The following is a 7,517-nucleotide window of genomic DNA, read 5'->3' as shown; positions in this document are numbered from 1 at the left end:
TCTCTCTCTCTCTCTCTCTCTCTCTCTCTCTCTCTCTCTCTCTCCCCCCTTTCCTTCCGTACTTTTCCCTTCTCCCTCCCCTCCACTCTCCCCTTCCTCATCTCCTCTCCCCTCCCCTCACGTCTCCTCCCGCTCCCCCTTTCCCTCTTACTTTCTCCCCTTTCTCTGTTATTTATTGTGTATTAGAGAGTGTGTGTGTTAAGGGTCATGTGTGGAGGTCAAAGGATGACTTGCTGGAATCTATTTACTCTCTCACTATGTGGAACCTGGGGAATGGCAATTGAGCTTAGATTGCCAGGCTCGGAGGCAAGCATCATTACCCTCCGAGGTGTCTCATTGACCCCTTGCTCTCTTTTCACTTATTTTAAGGCAGTGTCACACTGACTTACTCATGTTGCTACTGAAATCATCCCATAGCACAAGAGGGCTTGGAAACTTGTGATCCTTCTGCTTCAGCATTTCAAGTAGGTGGGACTAGAGGCCTACACTGCCAGGACTGGTATGTGTACATTTCTGTTTCACTGTAGAATGGGCTCATTAGGTTATAGGGTTTGCTGCTTTCAACTTTACCAATCAGCGAGGACCTGTCCTCCCAAGGGAGTCAACAATTCTTCCTGCCCTTGCATTGTTCAATGAATGTTTAGACTTGGGACTTCAGTTAAAGTTTAGTCATATTGACGTATGGCTATATTTCATTATGGTTCTGATTGGTAATTCCATGACTCTTAAGTTCCCTTTTCATGAGCTTATCAGTAATTTGAATGCCTCTTGAGGAAGCAACAACTAAGTCTTTTGTCTGTTTTCCTGTTGGTTTGTCTGTCTTTTGAAAAATGAATTTATAGGATATGATTTCTTTTCTGGATATATATGTAGCAAATATCCCCGTCCCACTACAGTCAGTGAAGACTGTGATTTTAATGGTTCAGGTTGTATTCAGATTTTCATCATCTCTTGATTTCTAAATCTTGAATAAAAACCCTCCTGGCCATGAGAATATTCCCTATATCACCTTCTACAAGGTCATTTTTTTTAAAGGCTGGGAACTAAACCTGGGACCTTAAGAATGCTGGATAAGCATGCTAATGACTTATATTCCCAGACCAGCTCATCAGGCAGCCCAGGCTGGCTTCCAACTTTGCATCAGCTGCCTGGCTTTCCTTCTGGAAGTTTTTACTCCAATTCATAGTAGGTCTTTAATTCTCCTGGAAATGATTTTTATGAGTGTCATAGGAGAAAGAGCCCATTTGTTGTTGTTGTTGTTGTTGTTGTTGTTGTTGTTGTTGTTCCTGCAGCTCTCCTTCCACCCTCGTTTCTATCTCTACCCTTACCTCCATTATCTGTTAAGTTCATCCTTTCTCCACTGATGATTCTCCACACAATCACAGACATCTATCAAGTGTTCACGCCCGGGCAGTCTAAATCTGAGCTCTCCATTTTGTCCTTTGGCCATTTCTTGATGCCTCTGTTCCAAGCTAATACAATGAACTGCGCTCCATATTGGTCTTGGCATCTCAAGAAGCAAGCCTTCCAACCTTCCTTCAAGACTTTCTTGGCTCCCACTTAGCCCTTCCTACGTCTGTATAAATTTTAGGATCAGCTCGTTAAGTTTCGACAAACAGCTGGGGTTTGCTTGTATTAGATTTATTTCATAACCCAGTTTGGAGAGAAATTATCATCTTAACTGTATTACATGTTCCAATTTATAAGCTTCTCAATTCTTTTAAACACATTTTTTCTTTAATACCAGTGATGTTTTATTATGTTTTTCATGAAGTTTTATTAGAATTATTCCTAGACAGATGATACTTTATGACACTATAATTTGTACCATTGAAACATTTGTTTTCTGTTTCTTGCTGGGAAATAGAAAAGACAATATTTTAAAAGTAGATTTTTGGCTCTCTGCTCCTCCCTGTTCCAGAGACAGCCGAATCTTCTTGTGCAGTGCTAGCCTCGTCCAGTAGACAAAATGGTGAAGGTCGGTGTGAACAGATTTGCCCGTATTGGGGGCCTGGTTACCAGGGCTGCCTTCTGCTCTATGTCTGGCAAAGTGAAGATTGTTGCCATCAATGACCCCTTCATTGACCTCAACTACATGGTCTACATGTTCCAGTATGACTCCACCCATGACAAATTCAACAGCACAGTCAAGGCTGAGAATGGGAAGAAGCTTGTCATTAACAGAAAGCCCATCACCATCTTCCAGGAGAGAGATCCCGCTAATATCAAATGGGGTGATGCTAGTGCTGAGTATGTCACAGAGTCTACTGGCATCTTCACCACCATGGAGAAGGCCGAGGCCCACTTGAAGGATGGGACCAAAAAGGTTATCATCTCCACCCCTTCTGCTGATGCCCCCATGTTTGTGATGGATGTGAACTACAAGAAATATGACAACTCACTCAAGATTTTCAGCAGTGCATCTTAGCCCCCCTGGCCAAGGTCATCCATGACAACTTTGGCATCATGGAAGGGCTCATGACCACGGTCCATGCCATCACTGCCACACAGAAGACTGTGGATGGCCCCTCTGGAAAGCTATGGCATGATGGCTGCCCAGAACATCATCCCTGCATCCACTGTTGCTGCCAAGGCTGTGGGAAAGGTCATCCCAGAGCTGAACGGGAAGCTCACTGGCATGGCCTTCCGTGTTCCTACCCTCAATGTATCTGTTGTGGATCTGACATGCCGCCTGGAGAAACCTGCCAAGTATGCTGACAACAAGAAGGTGGTGAAGCAGGCATCTGAGGGCCCACTGAAGGGCATCCTGGGCTACACTGAGGACCAGGTTGTCTCCTGAGACTTCAACAGCAACTCTCACCCTTCTACCACTGATGCTGTGGTTGGCATTTCTCTCAGTGACAACTTTGTAAAAGCTCATTTCCTGGTATGACAATGAATATGGTTCCAGCAACAGAGTCATGGACCTCATGGCCTACATGGCCTCCAAGGAGTAAGAAACTCTGGACCACCCACCTCAGCAAGACACTGAGAGCAAGAGAGAGGCCCTCGGTTGCTGAGGAGTCCCTGTCCCCAACACTGAGCATCTCCCTCACAGTTTCCATCCCAGACCCCCATGATAACAGGAGGGACTTAGGGAGCCCTCCATACTCTCTGAAATACCATCAATAAACGTTCACTGCACCAAAAAAAAAAGTTGGTTTTTGTCTTTGGCAATCTCATCAAACTCTTCTAGCCTGTGAGCTTATCCGTAGATGCTGACGCTGCTGTGTCCTCTTCTGTTGCAGTGTCATAGCATCTTGAAATGGCTGGAGTTTTCTTACTTTCCAGTCCTTATTTCTTTTCTTTCCCTCAGATGCCTGCTTCACCACCTTCTTCATCTGTTAAGATGCCTTTGAGCCTTCAGTAAAACACTGCAGATGGTTGGATTTGAATTCATATTTTGAAGGTCCAGTATACTGGCTATTTTATGTTAGCAAGACACAGCTATAGCCCCCTGAGAGGAGGGACTCTTGACTGAGAAAATGCCACCATGACATTAGGCTGCAGGCAAGAAAATAGAGCATTTTTTAAATTAATAATTGACTGTGGAGGGCCCAACCCAGAAATTCATGGGTGGTGCCATCCTAGGCTGGTGGTCCTGGGTTTGATAAGAAAGCAGGCAGAGCAAGACATGAGGAGCAAGCCCATAAACAGCACTCTCCATGGCTTCTACATCACACACACACATACACGCACACACACACTTGATTCTTTCTGCAGGTCAGATTCGCTATAAGGGAAGCTCCCACCCAGGAGAAATCAGTCCCTGTAACACACTTACAAGTGACTTTTCTGGAAGATATCATCAAAAGGTTGACTTCGTCTGTATCCCTATTGAGTTAACCTAAAAACAAACAAGACTAGGCAAAAAAAACACCAGTGGAGTGTAAATGCTGCAGAAGGGACTGTAATCACACAGGCCGGCCTCATTCGTTTAGCTAGAATGGCCACATGGCCATTCCTCCTTACCTAATGCTAAACCCTTGAATGTCCCAGCACAAAGAAGTAAATGATAAAAGCTGTGCATTTTCATTTATTTACTTATTTATTTATTTATTTATTTATTTATTTTTTATTCTTCCCTCATACATAACATCCTTGTAGGACCATGAAAGGATATCTTGGTTCTTGGCTGGGCATGGGCCTTGAACCCTGACCTCAATGGGAAAATGGCAGGTATTCAGCCACGCCCCCAGAATCCAGGCTCCTACACATGGTCCTGACCTCCATTTAACCTGTGCCTCACGGCATGTTTGGCTATGCAGCCCCTAGAGGTATCACCTAACACAGCAGAGGGCATGACTACAGGCTTCAGCCTCGAGAGATTTCCATATTAACCAGCTACCTAAAGGCCAGAGGGTGTAGCTAATTAAGTTATTCCTTTTCCAGTTCCTCCTCTTTTCCCCCTCCCTATTTTAGTCAGGCCCACCCTGGCTTAGACGGAGGTGCATATCTAGATCCTATCACACAAAATGAACAATAAAGCTTTGGGAACCCCGGACTCCGCCGTGGGACCCGCACATCCTGACCGCAGTTTTCCTTCCCTCCACTCCTTCTCCTCCCACCTTCCCTCTCCCTGTTCATTTCTCCTCTCTTCATTTTTTTCTTTCAGAAAAGATCAGGTCTTGGGACCCTTTTCCTCCTGCTGGATTGCTTCCTCCAGCCTTGATATGAGAGTTTATGCATAGTCGTATTGTAACTTTTTATTCTGTGTTTGGTTGCTATCCCTGGGAGGCCGGCTCTTTGCCAAAAAGCTGTGTATTTACATCCAAAGGATTGTAGATGTCCCACTAATTGGCCCACCAGTTCTGATAGGCACTTCAAACTTTACTCCTAGGGATTGAAACTGGCGAGATGAGGCCTACTGACTTCAAGTTTGCTTGTTTTTTAATATTTTACTTTGTTATTTTTAATTATATATGTGTGGGGAGTCTGTCTGTGAATATATGCACATGAATGCCGGTGCCTGAGGAGGCCAGAGACACTGGGTCCCCCTGGGTTTCATGCTGGGAACCATACTCAGTCCTCTACAAGAACAGAAGGTGTACTTAACTGTTGAACCATCTCTCTAGCCCTTGCAATTTTTAAATCTTTTAAGTATATATTTTTTCATTTACCTAGCTTTTTATATAGAATTAATGTTGTCGATTGTCTACTTTAGATGCTTAATTATACACGTTATCATTATCCTACGAAACTATTCATTTATGTGTCTGTGATCTGCCATTTTTTAAAAATCAATACACACACACACACATTTATGTTTTCATAACTGATGGTTGTCTTAACTATTTTAAAGCCAGCATCCCCCTGCCTCCAAAACACCATTTTGAAACAGATGACAGGAACATGCCTCACGGTGCGCAGCCGTTAGCACAGTCACAGCATGCTGGAGTGTGTAGAGCCTGCTGACAGTGTGAATCTGTTTCCAGTGAACATGAGTCCAGAGTGTTCACTTTCCTGAAAGTCAAGGCTTCCTACGCTTAGTGTGCACTGCGGCCCCTTTCTTCTGAGAAACTTTATACAACCCCAGAAAATTTTGTAGATTTAAAAGTAGTTCTAAAAAATCAAACTGTAATAATAGTAAATCATAATTTAATTAAAGATAAATCTTTGGTATAATATAGTTTGATCATTTATTAAGGATTACCTCAAGTGTGCATATTAATGAGACAGATGTGCTTATTAATCTCCTTGTGCTGGCCAGCTGGCTCAGCAGTTCAGAGCAGTTAAGTCCTTGCTTGATTCCTAGCCTCTGAAATGTTCAAACCAGCTCAAGCACAGCAAACATGGCTCTGGCTGGCCTTGCCCTTTCCCTATTCCCTCTGCCTTGCTAAAAAACATTAGATTACATTCCTAAAGGAAGTCACCAAGGACTATTCTTTTATCTGGCCACTTCCTCCCTGTGAAGCTGACTACCAAGATGCAGCTATCAAAGTATTGATGTCCAGCAATCAAAAGCCACCTTTGGCTCACCTAATTAACATGCTGGATTAAATTTAAACACCTCATCCTAACTCAGGGTTTCCCCTCTCTCATTTATAAGCTGTGATTTGCCAATGGGACTTGTCTGTCTCCCCTCTACCCAGAGACAGTACTTTGTCCCTCCAGGACAAATATCCCTGCCCCCTCTCCTTTGTTCCTTTTTCCTCCTCCTCTGTCTCCTCTCTTTGTCTCTTAGTCCCTGCCCTCTATTCCTCTGGGGCAAAGAAATCTCCTTTGTGCTGAGAACTTGGTCACTGATGCCTTGTGCCCGGTCTTTAGCTCCTCTCAGCATAGGCATGGTGGATCTCAACCGTCTGTAGCACCAGCTCCAGGGCATCTGATGTCTTCTTCTGATATCCACAGGCACCAGGCATGCCGCTGGTTCACAAACATATATGCAGGCCAAACACCCATATACATAAAATTAAATTAAAATCAGAATTAATCTTGGCTAAATATTTGATACTGCAGGCTGTAGAGCAACATTTTTTTCAGAGTTGATAAACAGTTCTATTTACATTGATCAATATTGAAAATACTGCTTTACATAAATATGTATTTTAAAAACTTGGCAGAAACATGCTTAGGGCTGTTTCAGAAATTGTCAGGAAATTTTGTCCTAATACCTAACCAACCACTTAATGAGCTTTTCTAAATAAAACACAAGACAATAATTTTAAAAAGCAAACCTTCTAACATAATACAATCCAAAGATAGAGCAATTTGTTATTTACATTCTCAGGAATGACAAATATAAAAAAGCTAAATTCCTTATCATTTCTAAATTGTGTGTGTGTGTATGTGTGTGTGTGTGTGTGTGTCTGTGTGTGTGTTCCTGTGTCTGTGCACATGTGGTTGGGTGCCCAAGGAGGCCAGATTCGGTTCTCTTGGATCTAGAGAAGCAGCCACTGACAACAGGAGGAGGAGCTAACAGTTCAACGGCCAAGAAGTGAAGCTGTGCAGCCAAGAAGAAAGCTGAGGGCTGATAAAAGGCCACAAGGAGGCAGGGAAGAGAACCTGTTCATACTCTGTGGTTGTTAGAGGACTTTGAGAAAGCTGTAAAGTCTTCAGGACCAAGGGTGGAAGACACCAAGCTGAGAATTTAACACTGCTGTTGCCAAGGGCCCAGGGCCCTCCACAGCCTGGGTCTACACCAGACTGTCAGATAGGGTGCCACTTGCCACTGTTTCTGCTTGTCCACTGCCACCACTCCTTGATGCCAGACCCTTAGGAAAACAAAAGCTGCTAGACATCTGAACTAAAAGGGACTTCCTGCCTCCCTGTGAATGACATCCAGGTAGAGGAACAGACCCCACAGCTAGCTGTGAGTTGTTACAGTAAATATTATTTGGGGGTTGCTACCCCACCTTAGACCATGTAGTTCCCAAATAAAAGACACAAACTTAAAAATCTCCTATATTTTAGCAATGCCAAACCATAAAAATATCTTTTCTATTTAGAGAAATTAGGAAAAAACAAAAACATTCAAACAAAAAATAATCAAGCAAAGAAACAAGAAAACTCTAAGT

General features: G+C 43.3%; 1 pseudogene; it reads left to right on the top strand.

The window, feature by feature from the left end:
- Window positions 1–1,969: 1,969 nt before the first annotated feature.
- Window positions 1,970–3,256, top strand: LOC114616617 (annotated as a pseudogene).
- Window positions 3,257–7,517: the final 4,261 nt, after the last annotated feature.

This window comes from Grammomys surdaster, unplaced genomic scaffold (genome assembly GCF_004785775.1).
Source record: "Grammomys surdaster isolate TR1022 unplaced genomic scaffold, NIH_TR_1.0 332706, whole genome shotgun sequence".
NCBI classification, from domain to species: Eukaryota; Metazoa; Chordata; class Mammalia; order Rodentia; family Muridae; genus Grammomys; species Grammomys surdaster.
Note: the sequence above shows the minus strand (reverse complement) of the source record. Positions and strands in the feature narration are given on the sequence as shown.